This window comes from Canis lupus, chromosome 31 (genome assembly GCF_003254725.2).
Source record: "Canis lupus dingo isolate Sandy chromosome 31, ASM325472v2, whole genome shotgun sequence".
In the NCBI taxonomy this organism is placed as follows: domain Eukaryota; kingdom Metazoa; phylum Chordata; class Mammalia; order Carnivora; family Canidae; genus Canis; species Canis lupus.
In genome coordinates this window covers 19,399,478-19,414,309 of record NC_064273.1, presented here as the reverse complement: position 1 = coordinate 19,414,309, position 14,832 = coordinate 19,399,478, and positions in this window count along the sequence as shown.

The following is a 14,832-nucleotide window of genomic DNA, read 5'->3' as shown; positions in this document are numbered from 1 at the left end:
TTATAAGTGATATTTAAATAAATGCATTATAAAAATCCCGTATATTATCTTTATGTTTATTGATATAATTTGATTTCTATTTGCTATCTTACCATTTTACATCTATTTAGTTTATATTTCTATTGTTAAATTTTTCTGCTTATCTGCTTTATTTTGATTTAATTAAACATTTTTATTACTCTATTCTCTTTTAACTTGTTATGTTTTGAAAATATCTCTTATGTGCTATCCTAAATATACCAATGAGCATTCTTGTGGAATAATAACTGAAAATAAATTATTACATATACTATCATGATGATTCATTTAGAAACTTAGAATATTTAAGTGTGTTTCATATAAAATATGAAATTCATGTTTTGAAGACCATTCCCCTAATAGAACTGTATTTGGAGATGGGAGGTAATTTAAGGAAGTAATTGGAATGAAATCATAAGGATAGAGCCCTAATCCAACAGGACTTTAAGAAGAGAAAGAGACAAGAAGAGTGTATCTGCATAGAGACAAGTCCTTGTGAGGACACAATTAAAAGGCAGCCATCTGTAAGCCAAGGAGAGGCCTTGGGAGAAATCAAACCTGCCAACATCTTGATGTTGAACTTCCAGCCTTCAGAACTATGAGGAATAAATTTCTGTTGTTTAAGCCACACAGTGTGTGGTACTTTTTATGGCAACTGTAGAAAGCTAGTACATAAATGTAAGCATACCTATTTGAAAAACTATTCACAGGAAATATGTAAGGATAACAACTACTTTGTTAACCTAGGGTGGCTTACAGTATTTTAGGGATGAGTCTCATAATGATAAGACAGAGGGAAGAGAGTATCCACATGACAAGAATATTAACTCTGCAGTAAAAGGTGCATGATAGTAATCATATTTACATAAAATTAAGTGTAGACTGTGTATTTTTGACATTATATAATAAATCATATATATGTTTACATATTGTGTGGTTACTTATTTATATGTGTGTGCATTCATACACTCATCTATTTTCATTGTGTTATATAAATAATTTTACATATTGCATAAATCTGTATAAATCATAGGATGGCATACCAAAAACAGTTACTATCATATTAAACTTTAGTTTTCTCCTGACTTTAAAAATCTTTTTGTAAATTTTTTATAGCAGTAAATGTCTCTAATTTATAGCAGGATCCATATGTGTAGCATAGTGTCTGACATATAATAAGCCTTCTTTAAACAGTTTTTTCAACTTAGTAAGCAACTGATTGAATGAATAAATAGATAAATGAACGTTAGTGACATATTAGAGATCCTTGGTACACTTGCTATCAATTTATCTATTTATATATCTACATGTTTATTTACAAAAAGATGTCTATCACTGACTACAGATTTTCCAATTCAAATTTTTTGTACATATTACCTGACTTCAAAATCTGATCTCGGCATGTTTTTCTAGTTCCATTTCCTCTTTCTACCATCATAAATGTTAATAGCTTTAGTACCCAAAATATGTTTTTTAGCTCATATTTTTTTTGTCTTTTTTATCATCTATTGCAGGGTTTAAGTAATACAGCAGTGTGGTTTGGAAAGCAGGCTCAGATATTAGCCTGGGTTTGAAATCTGGATCTATCACATAATAACTATATGACTCAGGGCAGTCATTTTATCCCTAGCTTCTGCTTTCTTATTTAAAAATAAAACAATAAGAATATATGCCTTTAATGATGTTTAAAATGTTGGGGTGATAATAAATAGAAATCGCCTACATTAGCATGTGCTATATTGTACAGATTAAAAAAATAAAAATTTGTCACTGAAAAAACTGCATTGAATGCGAAACTGTAGAGTGAGGTGACTAAAATTACTTAAACAATTTATTTAATTTTTTTCAGTGACATTTTTTTTTTAGTTTTTATTTAAATTACAGTTAGTTAACATACAGAGCTCAACTTAATGATTCAACACTTCCATAAAACACCTGGTGCTTATCATAAGTGCATTCCTTAATCTCTATCACCTATTTCACCCATCCCCTCACCTACTTCCCCTCTGGTAACCATCAGTTTTTTCTCTGTAGTTAAGATTGTGTTTCTTGGGTTTTGTCTCTTTTATTCACTTATGATCATTTGTTTTGTTTCTTAAATTCCACATTTGACTGAAATCCTGTGGTATTAATCTTTATCTGACTATTTCACTTAGTATTATTGTCTCTAGCTCCATCCATGTTGTTGAAAATGGCAAGATTCCATTCTTTTTTAAGGCTGAATAATATTACATTATAATATATAAATATATATTATAATGTATATACACATATCATATCTTCCTTATCCATTCACCAATTGATGAACACTTGATTTCCTTCCATATCTTGGCTATTGCAAATAATGCTGCAATAAACACAAGGGTGCATATATTCCTTTGAATTAGTGTTTTTGTGTTTTTTTGGGGGGAAATACCCAGTAGTGTGTTTACCAGGGCATGCGATAATACTATGTTTAACTTTTTGAGGAACTTCCATACTGTTTTCCAGAGTGGCTGCACCAGTTTGCTATTTAAGGCAATGTGAATTCTTATTCAAAGACTACCTAAGATGAAACCATTTTTGGGTGTCTCTCTTGATATTTTTGAAAGTTTGCTTTCCTGAAATCTATACACCTTGCTTTTAACAAAACCATTTATATAGTATGAAAATTCATATTTTATCTCTTTAAACATGTATTTCTCATCTTGCTTAGTGAAGGAGCTCCCAGAGGTCAAGGACAGAGGTGTATCCTATGCATCACGCTGTCATTCACAATACAAAGATCAATTTCTTCCACCAGGTATTCCTGAAAATATCTGATTTCATCAATTTGTAAATCAAAAGTGCCTTGAGGAATTTCAATTAATTTTTGTCTCAAGACATACATTTTTTATTTTAAAATAATAATTTATATAATTTTTCACTTATTTCAATCTTTAGTTCTAGATTAAGTATTATTATGATTTTTATTATTTTGCCTATAGAGAATATCTTGAGACTTACTATGCTAATCAGTGAGAAAAATAAATGATGATGGCTGTATCTGTCCATTACCTCATATTGATCTTCAACATAGTAGAGAATCTACAAGAGAGTTGGAGTGTTTAGTGGAATTGTTTCTAAGTCATTATCTATAATGTATTCCAGCGCATATATGCTTAGATGTGGACAGAAATTTTCAAATTATATTTTAAATGTATACATAAAGAACTGATATATATTTTCTGGCCAAATCAGAGATATTGAGAAATTATATTTGTAAAGTATAGAGCTATATAGTTATCTATCTGTTTATGTCTTGTCAATTTCAATAATTTGATAAGATCTGAGTATTTCTGTATATGTATTTTAGATTTTTACACTACAGTGGATAGAAGAATTTATTACTAAAAAGCCAACATTTTTTAAATCAAAATATTTGGGCAGCCCCAGTGGCTCAGCGGTTTAGCACTGCCTTCAGCCCAGGGCATGATCCTGGAGACCTGGGATTGAGTCCCACATCAGGCTCCCTGCATGGAGCCTGCTTCTCCCTCTGCCTGTGTCTCTGCCTCTCTCTCTCTCTCTGTCTCTCTCTCTCCCTCTCTCTCTCTCTCTGTGTGTCTCTCATGAATAAATAAATAAAATCTTTTTAAAAAAATAAATCAAAATATTTCAAACATTTCAAATGGAATATAGCCATGTTTCTAAAGTACAACATGCCTTGTTTTAAACACAGAGATCATCAGATTTGTCACAGGGAAAAGCTATCTTGGTCAACAATTCTATCATATTTCATGTCTATTTGCTTCTGAAAAAAAGAAGTAAATAGTTCCATAACAGCTAAATATAGTTTAAAATGACTTTTCTGATTTCCTTTGAGTGGAAAGAAAAATAATCTTTCATCAACAAAGAATGTCCTAGCAAGTAGAAATATTGCTTATTTGGTAAAACTCCATGAAATATTGCAACTATCCTACTGTGAACATCAATATTTAATTTTTCTCATATGTTTTTGTTTTGAGTAAGTGTCCAAGAAATGCAATACATCAAGAGCCACTGTAATAAAAAATAGATAGAGAACTTAGAAGCTTAAATAGCAAGAGATACAGAGCTTTGCTTTCATTTCCAACTACATTGATTTCAGTTATGACTTCGTAATTTGTCTTTCTTATCAATTGAAAATGGAGATAATTAAAAACATAAATTTTTCATCCACATAGAGTTAAACAGAAACAGAATGTATTAAATAGTTCAACATTTGGTACAAATATTAAGTGTTTTATGTCATATATGCTTTTGAAACTACGAACAAAAATGGAATTGTCAAACATCAGTGGACCATTTCTGGCAATAGGACACCTGGTTTAAAGGTTTATTTATCTTTAATAAATTCATTTTGCCTCAGTAGATTACAAATTGTATTACATTTAAAGATAAATAAATAATATACAAGAAGGCATAGGTTTGTAAAATATAAGCAAATGTATATTTATCATATATATAGATTTAGCAATATATCTCTATCATAAAGTTGCATAGACTACATCATACTGATTTCTCTGTTTTAAATAGCTAAGAAGGACCATTCTGCACATAATATGTTGATCTTGATTGGTTTTGCCATTGTTTGCTTGTTTGTTATATTATTAGCATGCATTCTTTAATTTTCTCATTTGTTTTTGGATATTAAAACATGCATCTATTTGTATAGCAGTTACTCCTTATTCCAACACTATTTCAGAAAAAAAAGCCATAATGATACAAACAAAACAAGGCAGGAAGGAGATAGAAAGAGAAAAATGTTTATTTTCCTTCTGATTTTCATTTAGATAACTTGAGAATTTTTTATTCCCCATTTTCTATGCCATTTGCTTACTATTCATTTTATTAATTCTCATGATCATCTGAAAAGTTATATAGTCGTATTTATTGCAATCAACAATAAATTATTTGCCACTTGAGAAACAATGTAAGAACCTTGTAACTATTTAAATTTATTTCATACTTTGTGCTATAGGCTTATCAGGCAATATAACTTTTGCTGTTTTAAGTAGTCCATATTGTTTTGTATTACACACAGGTTTACTCTTTCCACTATTTTTTTATTCCTTATTAGAGTTCCAGATTTCATGTGGGGTCATTTCCTTCAGATTGAAGAATATAATTTAGTCCCTTTTATAATGCAAAACACAGGCAATAAATTATTTCATCCTTTGTATGCCCAAAATTAACTTTATTTTTGGTTTCTTTGTTGAAGAATACTTTCACTGATTTTAGAATTGGATTGGATTTATTTTTATGACTGTATTTATTTATTTGAGAGAGAGAGAGAGAGAGAGAGAGAGAGAACAAGTGTGGAGCAGGGACAATGGGAGAGGGAGAAGCAAACTCCCCCCTGAACAATGAGCCCAATGAGGGGATTCTGATCCCAGGATCCAAGGATCACAACCTGAGCCAAAGGCAGACACTTAACTAAGTCACCCAGGCACACCTGGATTAAATTTTTTTTTAATTTCAGCTTTTTACATATCTCTTGATTGTCTTTCATTTCAATTATTTTTCTTTATGATCTTGTCATTGCTTTTAGTAGGCATTTGTCTTTTTATTTGGCTAATTTGAGATTTTGTCTGTCTCTTTGTAATTTTTTTCTTTGCTTTTCATAAGTTTGTTTCTGATGTACCTATGTCTGATTTTCTCCTGCATGGTATTTGATGAGCTTCTTAAATATCTATTTTGATTTTTTTTAAATCAGCTTTGGAAGATTCTGAGTCACTTTCTCTTTAAATATAGTTCCTGTCCCACTTTTTATCCTATCCAATAGGGGCTAAAATTGCTATGTATCATGGACTTGTAACTGGGTGTGCTTTGTGACCCTTCCATTCTGTTTTGTTTGATTTGGTGTAGACCTAGATATAGACTCTTGGTATAGGTATATATATTCTCTGTATTTCAGATTGCTCATTTTCTATCGACTGTCCCTTCCTCACTAACCCAATCTTCTCTTATGTTCAGTCTTCTGTTAGCTCCTTTAATGATTTTCTTAAAAAGATATTTTATTTATTTATTCATAAGAGATACAAAGAGAGGCAGAGACAAGGCAGAGGGAGAAGCAAGCTCCCTGCGGGGAACCCAATATGGGACTCAGATCCCAGGACCCTGGCATCACGCCATGAACCAAAGGTAGATGCTCAAATACTGAGCCATCCAGTTGCTCGACTTTTTGTTTTTATTGCAGTATCAATTGCTCTTCTTTGTGTACAATTCCACAGTTTTGTGACCATTATCACTATCAGAATATAGAACATTTTTGTCACCTTCAAGTCCCATTGTATCCTTAGGTAGAAATTTCCTTATCTTGCCTAAACCCTTAGAAATCAGCTTCCCCAATAGCTTTGCTTTAATGGAACCATACTGTTCATATCCTTTTGAGTTTGGCTTCTGTCAGCATCACATATTAGAGCTTCTTCCATGTTCTTGCCTTTGTCTTTAGTGTTTTTCCTTTTTCTTACCAAGTCATTTGACATTGCATGAATATACTATGGTTTGCTTTTGCATTCACCAGTTGAATGTAATTTGTTGTGGTAATTATGAATAAACCCCATACAAATGCTTATGTTCTGAGTGAACATAACTAGACTTGGTTGTTGATTCCAATTACATGTGTATTTTAAATTTCGTAAGATATTGACAAACTATTAGGTACAAAATAATTCAATGAGCTTTCACAGTCTCTAAAGAAATAAAATTATTCTTGGAGATAATTAATTTGCTATAATGGATATCTTATAATATTTACAATATTACAAGCAATAAATAAACCAATTATATTTTTATGACCTATATCCTAAAATATAGGCTCCCGAAAAGCAGGCATTTCTATCTTGAATCCTGGAATGTCCTCTTTAGTACCTACTGCTGTATTTAAAAAATAGTGGATATTCAGTATCTTTCTATTGAATAAACGAGTAAGCCAGTTTTGTGTAAGTAGAAAATAATGTATATTAGCCTATATTTTGAAATTGAAATTTAAAAAATGATTATAATAATAGGAGATTATTGAAGAATATTAGTATGAGGTCATGGCTAATAGGCATTGATGGAGGAGCAAGGGAGGAATGCCCCATTTGGATAAAAGAGCATAATAACATAGAAGTAAGGAAAATACCACATACCAATGATTATACTTAGAAGAAGACTTTTGTTGGAATAAGAATATAGCATTTTGAGAAAAAAATAGGAACTAGGAACAGTTTTCCATTCAGAGACTATCAATTGGTGGTCCATTGCCTTTAGGTAAGTCGCTTGAGTTCTTGGGACTTCGATTTCCTTGCATGTAAAGACCATAAGTGCCATACTCAACAGATTGCTAAGAAGATTAAATTACTTAATATATGTACAGTTTTAATGATATTGACTATTTGCTATTTAATGATATTGACTATTAAGGTCAAAGTAAGTGTGAATAATTACTAACAAAAACCTAGTCTGGTAATTTTAAATTTGACATAGCAATAATTAGTAAGATAGTTTTGGGGAAAGACAATTTGAAGATAAATTATCACTGATAAATGCTAACATCAAAACATTGACTAAAGAGCTGTAATAGAAGTACAAATTAGATTAGCAGTTAAAAAAAAGTAGCACCACAAAAATAATTTGATTTATAGCATCTTTTGGTAGACTATAAAATTGGCCCAATCATTTCTAATTAATGAATATTGGATCAGAAGGCTGTTACCACATCTTGCAGTAACAGGGTAAATAGGTTCTAATGAGTCAGCAATTCAGCTTTAGAAATCATACTATTAAATATTGTGAGGAATTTATCCATGTGGTCATAGTTCTTTACCTACAGGTGATTGTGCAAGGATGATATCTAAAAATATTACTATTGCATATTTTACAGCTTTTACATGTATTTTGAAATTATTTAATTTAAAATTTGTTTTGCATGTTCAAAACAAAAAATTCCTTCAGATACATTAAAATATTGCCTTTCTAGACTATTTCCCAACTTTGCTCCAAAAGGTAGCAGGGGTTAGAAAACTCTCTAGATTTAACAACATATATTGTCCTGATGTTACCTTTCAGATAAACAATCCCTGGAAACAGTCAAGAATACGGTTCACATTTCAGTAGAGACCTGTATTCAAGATCACGAGTTTCTAATCTGAGTTGGAGATTTTTCCCTCTGCTGTGAAGTTTATGTTTCCTGAGATTGCCAGAGAACATGGGAAACTAGGCCACATCCATTCTCATTCTAAATCTATTCACACTTTTAGAAACAAATAAAAAGACAAAAACTAATAAAGAGTGTGGTCTGAAGAATGCATTTTATTGTGAATGAAGACAAACATCTGTGCTTTAGATAAATAATAAGCACAGAACAGAATTTGAACTAGTGTTTGCCCTAATCTGTATACAGGCAGACCTAAGAAGGTATTTCTGTCAATAGGCTAAATGGAAGGAAGAAGATAAAAGAGAAAATCATGTTTGATCATTTGAAAACACAGTGTGTAAGGAACAAATAATCACAGATCACTCAAAAACAAGTAAAATGTGAAGGAGTAAAACATGAGGAGTAAAACATTTCTAAAAATGATTTATCAGCAATAAAACAGCAAGAAGGATTTAGACTTCATCTGTATTGTTTTCCTCCTTAAGCTGAGTCATGGTAAATTTATGCTCAATATAGTATCCTTTATACATCTTGCGCATGAAATATTCCATAACAACTTTTATTATTTCCTCCCAATAGAAAAAAAAGATGCTAAACACGCATGAGTATTGCAGTAAGAATATTTTAATAATTATTTTGATGGGGGAATAAAGATAAAATAGAAAATTCTTTGAAATTTACAATGCAACATAAATAAACAATTGAACCAAAAATGAAAATATGACATTTCAAAACTAATAGCAGAAAGCTAATATAAGTGGACAGATGAGATTAAAAGGCAATGTTTGCAATGAAAATAAATAAGGTGGGAGGTGAAGGTAAATAAACCCACAACTGCTACAGGGAAAATGAAAATTAAAGTAATAAAATATTGAGATCCATATTGAAATCAGTTAAAAACATCCTATTGTGGAAAAATCTGACTTCACTGATGATGGAAAAACACTTAGATCTATCACTGGAAGTAAGAGTAATAGCAATACGGTATATCTTAGGCTAATAGAGAGATCATGGTTGATGTGAAGAAAGGAAAAGAGAGAGGAAAAAATATGTACCTATAAACTGATAGATAGCTAAAGATAAGTAGATTACATAAAGATTTAGTTTTAGATACAGTTAGAGATACACATATCTTTAATTGGGCATGCACTCCAATGTTTAAAGAAGCAATGTCCACAGTAACCGAAATGTGGAAAAATCCCAGATGTCCATCGACAGATGAATGCATATAGATGATGTGGTATATATATATATTCCACACACAGTGGAATATCACTCAGCCAACAAAAGGCGTAAAATCTTGCCATTTGCAATGACATGGGTGGAGCCAGAAGGTATTACGCTTAGTGAAATAAATCAGTCAGAGAATGAAAAATACCATATGATCTCACTCATATGTGGAATTTAGAAACAAAACAGGTGAACATAGGGGAAGGGAAGGAAAAATAAAGATGAAAATAGAGAGGGAGGCAAACCATAAGAGATGCTGAACTCTAGGAAACAAACTAAGGGTTGTTGGAGGGGAAGTGGGTGGGGGAAAGGGATAACTAGTATAATCGGCATTAAGGAGGGCATTTGATGTAATGAGCACTGTGTGTTATATGCAACTGATGAATCACTACATTCTACCCCTGAAACTAATAATACAGTATAGGTCAAATAAATTGAATTTAAATAAAGAATTTTAGAAAATAAAGAAATGGTACATTTGGGAGTAAATCTACCTCAGAACATACACCATATGTATTTTGGAATAATTAAGTATTTATATATAAAAACTAGATTGGCAATGGAGTAGCACTTGTGTATATGTAAGTGTGTGGGATGGTGGTGGACATTTGTGTGCATGTGTTTATTTTTATTTATTATTGTTATCAAATAAAGGCATCAGAAAAAAAGAGATCTACTTGATGACATAAATAAGAGGGCAGCCTCGGTGGCTCAGCAGTTTAGTGCCACCTACAGCCCAGGACCTGATCCTGGAGACCTGGAATCAAGTCCTACATCGGGCTCTCTGCATAGAGCCTACTTCTTCCTCTGCCTGTGTCTCTGCCTGCCTCTCTCTCTCTCTCTCTCTCTGTCTCTCATGAATAAATAAAGTCGTTAAAATAAATAAATAAATATGAGTAACTTCTGCCTCTGACAGAGCAACAAAACTAAAAGGTAACATTTGGAAAACATTACTGGAAACGTTACATGGAAAATGTTACTCCCATTACATATTGGAAAAGGCCATTATATTCGATGTATAAATACCTATACTAAAAACAGGAAAAAACCATCATTATGAGAGTGAAGGAAGGTTAGTGTGCTGTGGGACTTCTGTTTAACTCAGAATTTGCACTCAGACAGCTGCACTCCATTCTCTGGGCTTTCTTACCCACTGCCTTATAATTAAGAATCCTAGAAGGAGATGTCAGGTTGAAAACAATGGTTGGGGGTGGGGACTCTCTCTCTTTCTCTTCAGGTCACCGCTGAGCATAAGGCCACAGTGGTCTTCTTCCCAGAGCTCTGTGTCTCTGGGTTCTGGTGACAATTCTGTCCTTGTCACTTCAGGCTTGAGCTGGCAATGGCTTCCCCGCTGACCCTAGTCCATGGTTCTGTCCCATCCATGTAATTCTCCTCTAGGGTGCCTGTACTTGTGTAAAGTTCTCCTTTATTAAATTTCTTTCAATTTTCCATTTAGGGGACATCCTCTTTTTTTGTCGAGGATACTAATAAGAATTAATCGGCAAATGAAGTAACACATTAAAAATAAAACTGGTAATCAAATATTCATATATAGCAAGTTAATTTATTATGGATTATCCCACCTTTAGGTGCTACACATATTTAAACATTGCATGCCAGCCAGTGCTGCTGATAAAGCAGGAAAACCATCTGCCAGTAGGTACATAAATTATAAATTTTAATATACTTTTCTGAGTACTTATTAGGATATTTAAATATATGCTAAACATTGACCCAGAAAATATACATCCAGTACATAATGCTAATTGTGTTACAGCATTTGGATAACAACAACATTTATTATTATTATACCTTTATGGTTTAGTCATAAATGTTTGAAAAGTATTAGCATATTAATTACAATGTTAAGTTGACGGCTATAGATACATTTGTTATCTCAATATGATATAATATTATGCAGTTAAACATAATTGTAAGAAATACTGACTGGCATCTGAGTGTACACTAAAGTGTTGCAATGTGAAAAATCAGTAACGAAATGGCACATAAACACACATGGACTATGACAACACTTGTCGCATGAACATGCAAATGGGATAGGAAAGAAGATGAAAAGACTCAGAAAAAGAGGTAGAAAATAAATATCCTTAGGAAATGTGACTAGGTAATTTTCCCCGTCATTGAGCTTTCCTGTGTCTATTTTGTTATGTTTTCAGCATTATACCTATCTAAATTGTAGTTTTAAAAAATGCTTCAGGGGATGCCTGGGTGGCTCAGCAGTTGAGCATCTGCCTTTGCCTCAGGGCATGATCCTGGAGTCCTAGGATCGTCCCACATCGGGCTCTCTGCAAGGAGCCTGCTTCTCCCTCTACCTTTGTCTTAGCCTCTCTCTCTCTCTCTCTCTCTCTCTCTCTCGCCCTTGCTCTCTCTCTCTCATGAATAAATTTAAAAAATATTTTTAAAAATAAAATAAATAAAAATGCTTCAAAAATATCCATATCCTTTAATACAGAATTTTCAGAGTTGAGCAGAAAAAAATCAGGAAGATGCAAATTCATTACATCATTTTTTTATAGTTGACATTCAGAAAGAATCTAAGAGCTCACAACTAGAGTTTACTAAATATTGTGTAAATATCTATAAAATGGAACACAATTTAACCTTTTAGACTTAGATTACATGAATTGAATAGATGAACATTACAAGGTTGCATTTTGTCATCTAGAGGTGAGGTAGATTTAAAAATCAAGAGCACAAGAGGAGAAACAAACACCAGGAAGTATAGCAACACCTGGATCATTGTTCAAAGGCAATGGATAATTTTAGTTGTCTTACCTATATATATATATGCTAAGCTTTTTATAATTGACACACATTGATTCTTTCCACTAAAAAAAAAGGCTGTATAAAATTGTACTGGGTACAGGAAGCACTCAGAGTCTATTGTAAATCAAAGAAATAAGTAATGGAGGATTTAGACACACCAGAGCTAGAAATCTAAGTCTGGCATGGGTCAGTGTCCCTGGAAAAAATGGTGACTATAGGAATAAAGAATTAGGAAAAATGGACAGATGAAAGCACAAAAAAATCATTATACAATGATTGGATTTTTTTTTTTTTTTGCTAGCAGGGAATGCAGGTGTGCATCAGGTGATTAGAAAGGCAAGTAAAACTTAATTTTGTGAATTTGACAAATATTTATAGATCACAGCCAGCTCTTAAACTGAAATCATTTGGCAGCATCCTGTTAATATTCAATCTTTTACCACAACCTGGATGAGTTTGTTATCATTTAAAAATCTGACTTTTAGTATAACATTCTTTAAACATTTGTCATATATGAGAGGATTATACATGTATGTGATATACTTTCATATTTATCATGAATGATTTAGATAATAGCAAGTAATCTTTCTATAGATAAATGAGTGATTAAGTAACTAATCAACCAGATATTATTAATGTATTCAGTCTATGTTCAGATAGTTATAGATTTTTGCTCCCAAATAATAAATAAAAGACTATATGAAAAAATTTTTTTGATAGTTTGAAGAACTTAAAAATATTTTCACAAATTATAGGATATCTCTAAAAATTGTTTTAAGTTTCTAGGATTTGGTGAAAAGCTTAAGGCTAACATATGGAAAAAAATTTAAACCATATGGAAAATTAATATGTTCCATTTTCAAACTCTTTATTCTAAGAAAAGTATCATTAGCTCAATTAATAATTAATTTTACTACAACTCAGAATTTCCTTCAATAAATAATTTATAATCTATGATTAAGATATTAAAGTGTCATTTTAATGTGATTTTTGAGGTCCCTATGAAAAATACAGAGTTTTTTAAGATATTGATATACCTTATCATAAAGACATTTTGATGTGATTCAAGGAAATTTTTCTCTATATTTTATACTTAATTAGTACTACACATCATGAAAGAGTAGCCTTTTTATTTAACCTGAGTTTGAAATAATAATTGCAACTTATTCCTGATATTATATCTTGCAAACTGAAGTAAAGGAGAATTAAACTCCCCACTATAAAATTAATGGGTTCCAATGGGTTGGGGATGTTTAATCTTAGATTTTTTTCATACAAAATTATATTATTAGGAAAATCAGAAATGGCCCCAAACTTGTAACATTCTTAAGATGAGTACTATGCTATCTACATTTAACAATCATTCATATTTGTAAAAGTTGTTGCCAAGTCAAATTTCTACATAGTACAGCATAGTTAATATTGGAAGGACTGCTTCATAAATCATACTCTGAATCTATTATCAACTTTAGGTGTATCCCAAAATTCTCACAGTCCATTAAATCAATAATAAATGATCTATGTACAATAAGTGATTCACTGACATAAATCTAAAGATTTTAAAACTTTATAATTTTTTAAAGATTTTATTTATTTACTCATGAGAGACAGAAAGAGGGAGGCAGAGACATAGGCAGAGAGAGAAGCAGGCTCCATGCAGGGAGCCTGATGCAGGACTCAATCCTGAGACTCCAGGATGATGCCCTGGGCCAAGGCAGACTCTAGCCACCCAGGTGTCCCAAGGTTTTAAAACTTTAAATCTTATGGGCTACTGTCCTTGGAACACATAATGAGTGTTTCCAATTTATTAGTGAAACTCCTATTACTTAAAAGTGGTTTCAAATTCAAATTCTGTAAGTGGGGGCAGCCCGGGTGGCTCAGTGGTTTAGCACCACCTTCGGCCCAGGGCGTTACCCTGGGGACCTGGGATCAATCCCACATCAGGCTCCTTGAATGGAGCCTGCTTCTCCCTCTGCCTGTATCTCTGCCTCTGTGTGTGTGTGTGTGTGTGTGTGTGTGTGTGTCTCATGAATAAATAAATAAAATCTTTAAATAAAAATTCTGTAGGCCAATGTTAAATAATATATGAAAGATCCATTTAAAATCTAAATATTTACTTAGGCTTTGTGTGTGTGTCTGTGTGTACGTTTTAAGTATATATTTATTTTTGATTGACAATGAAGGAATGACTTAAAAGCAATAATAACCACTCAACTCTTGGCATGATTTTGTATTTATCTGCTTATATTTTCTGGTTTTCTAAACCATGAAAGTTTGCCTGGAGCAGGAGCAGAAGGGCTAAGGCCTAAGGACATTCTGCTAGATGGATTATAGTCATAGTCCTTTTTAGATATATTCTACCTATAACACCATGAACTATGAAGTTATTATAGGAAAATAAAAATATAATTTATATCTCTTAAGAAAACAAATGGAATGTTCTAAAATTCCATTATATTCTATATTTGTTACCTTTTGAGGTTTAGGATAAATAGACAAGCAAACAAAAACTTTTTAAAACATTTTTATGAGTGTTTCATCACCTTATCCAAAGTGCAACATTTTGTATTTTGTTTTCAAAATAATATTATTTATTATTTTATGCCTTCATTTGTTGACTTAGAAGAATCAATAGGTGTTGTATTTATAGCAGCTAT